The 2962-nt window shown below is 32.7% G+C and overlaps 1 long non-coding RNA gene across 1 annotated transcript; it reads left to right on the top strand.

The window, feature by feature from the left end:
• Positions 1 to 655: 655 nt before the first annotated feature.
• LOC136064436 (uncharacterized) lies at positions 656 to 1622 on the top strand. Its single transcript, XR_010626044.1, has 2 exons — positions 656 to 778; positions 1181 to 1622. It is a non-coding gene; the product is annotated as an uncharacterized LOC136064436 (long non-coding RNA).
• Positions 1623 to 2962: the final 1340 nt, after the last annotated feature.

The following is a 2962-nucleotide window of genomic DNA, read 5'->3' as shown; positions in this document are numbered from 1 at the left end:
TTTCTGGGACAAAAGTATAATTACACTAATATTTTAATTAATGCCATATTAGTTTAAAGAATGTAACTCCAGCAAAAAATAGACTTACCTTTAAATATTTGAGGTGCCAAAATGAACTTACCTTCTATTTTAAGGATCAAAATTGTATTTTTGCTTTTAAGTTTCATTTGAGACAAAAGTAAGGATGAACTTGACTTGATCTTGAAAGTTGTGTGACAACATTGACATATCTAATAGTTAAGGACAAATTAAACTTTATCCAATGGTCTGTGGACCAGATTACTAATTTAACCTAAACTCAAATTTTTGTAGTCCATAATATTTATAGGCTCGTGGATACCATCCCTTTTCTAATAGGATATACGGTTCTATTTGGGAACTAATAAACTCCTACAGACTAGCATGAAAGTGAAAAAGATCTTTGAAACTATTATTAGCTGTTGAATGGGGGATATTTTAAAGCTTTAGCTCCCCTTCCACACACCCCCCCCCCCCCCCCCACAACAAAACTTTCCACTTTTCGAGTGATGTGAACTCATTAGCAATGAATACTTCCAATGACTTTGTTATTGAATTTTTTAAAGATGTGATATCAATGCTTCTGTTGGTAATTTTTTCTTAATAATAAATTTATTCCAAGTTAAATATTTCTTTTAGTTTCTATTATTTATGTTTCTAATTCCTTGTAAATAGGCAAAGTCTGTGATGCTGTTGAAGTTGCTGGGAAAAATGTCATGTCAAAATCATCCTCTGTGACTACTGAACTTGTCTCCCACAGGTAAATTAAGCAGATGAGTTTTTATTTTTTATTTTTATTTATTTATAAATATTATGAATATAGTTATAAATTAAGCAAATGCGTAAAGACTTGAATTAAATAGCATGAAGCTTATAGACGCATTAAGTGATATCATTTGGGACAATTAACATTAGTGATACAGTAACTGATGAGCAATGTTTTTCTTGAGAAGAAAAAAATGACAACCAATCAAAGTTTGTTTTCTTGCTTTCATGCTTCAGTAATGTTGTGAATCACTTTCGGCTTTGCTTTGCCCAACTTTTATGTATTTCTGCCTCAAATATTGGGACTACGTTTTCATCCCCAACATGTTTTACAAAGTGGGTCATCATGCATCTCTAACTATTTAGAGTTTGAATTTGGATGATGTTTGTCCTGCAGGTATGGGGAACAAGCAGGTCATGCAACAAGTGAAGGGCTTGATGCTGCTGGCCATGCTATAGGCACTGGATGGGCTGCTTTTAAGATCCGAAAGGCATTCAACCCTAAAATGTTCTGAAACCTACCAAACTTGCCAAGACTGCTGCTAAAGCTGTAGCTGCTGAGAGGAAGGCTAAGACTTCCAAGTAATTGCTGATGGAATTTGTTGATAGTGTAGTAGATGTCTGGCCATTTAATTTAGTATTTTCTCCCATTTTTACTTAAGTTAGATGAAACATTTAAGTTGTTATTGTTGTTGTTGTAGATAAGCCTAGGGTGTATTTGATTCGTTTGTTCTAAAACCAACAAAGCTTTGGTTTTGTGTCACAATACAAACTCAATCAAGTATGGTCAACAAGAATGTATACAGATCTTAAATGTAATCATGGTATTCTCCTTCCAATATTTATGCTTTATATTAGTATATTGTATTACTCTTTCCCACAACTATATAAAAATGTGACAAGAAACTTTATAGACTGTTTCCAAGTCCATCACCAATAAAGCCACATGTACATGATATATTTGGCAGTCATCATCGACACAAGACACCCCTTTGGTAACAAAAGCAGGTGGCAGAACTGTGACTTCTCAAAAGGATTTCATGCAACTCTGCCCAGATATGCAGCCTCTTTACTCATCATCTTCTACTTCCTCTCCATTTAATGGTGCAGGGCTAGACTAGGCTTCTCCTTGTTCTTCTATTTGGGGAGGTCTTGTCTATCGCCTGCTGAAGGTGTGGTAATCTCACATGGCTTTTCTTGCCACCCAAACAGAATTTTAATAACTGTCCTAAAGGATGGACACTAGGAATAATACCATACTGGGCACTTGACCTTGAATGTTGAACTGAAACTAGTTCATTCTGACTGTCTCATGAAAAAATTAATGTTGTCTTTATTATTTATTTATTTTTATTTTTGTGTCTATATATTATTAAAGGCAGTAATGCTAGAAACGTATACCTTTTTATTTATATAACCATGCTTTAAATTAAATGTAGTTGAAAAGTTTGATTTAAAAAATAAAAATAAATAAGTTGAAAAACAAAAGGAAACAAGTGGAATACAATTTTCTTGGGTTTTTGGTGAAACAAGCTGCTTTAGCCAAGTTGAAATGGAATCTGCACTACAACAGTTGTTTGACTCATAAACTGTTATTAGACTTTTTAATTTCACATGTTAAATTATTTTTTCCTTCTTCACATGATAACTTTTATTTTTCTCCATAAGCCTTGGAAAATCTTACTCTCCATCCACCTATATTATTAATGAACCCAAATAAGTTGATAAGATTGTAATGTGATTCACATGCACTCATTTCATCTTGGATTATTTAATACGTTTTCATTCATCATACGCTTGTTTATAATTCATTTCTAGAAGAATCAAATAGGTTGAAAGATCAAATGTGTGTAAATTCTACATAAACTTCATATTTGTTATAAGAATTTGGGCAAATTACAACTTATCAACCTATAGTTTGACTGAAATTTAAGCTGCCTACTTCTGATTTGAAATTTGACACTTCACTCACTTGAGATTAGCTCAGTTGGATTTACTTAACCCAACTCTATTAAAAACAGGGCTAAATATGTAATTTTGCTTAACTTTTGTGTCTATCTCCTCCAAAAACACAAAACATAAAAATATAAGATCAAATGACATCAAAAAAAATCTAGAGGGACACTTACATCATGAGATTTCAAACCACAGATAGGCGACTTAAATTTCGGTCAATCCT

The sequence above is a fragment of the Quercus suber genome, unplaced genomic scaffold (genome assembly GCF_002906115.3).
Source record: "Quercus suber isolate HL8 unplaced genomic scaffold, Cork oak 2.0 scaffold_688, whole genome shotgun sequence".
NCBI lineage: Eukaryota > Viridiplantae > Streptophyta > Magnoliopsida > Fagales > Fagaceae > Quercus > Quercus suber.
This window is presented reverse-complemented; position numbering and strand designations above follow the sequence as displayed.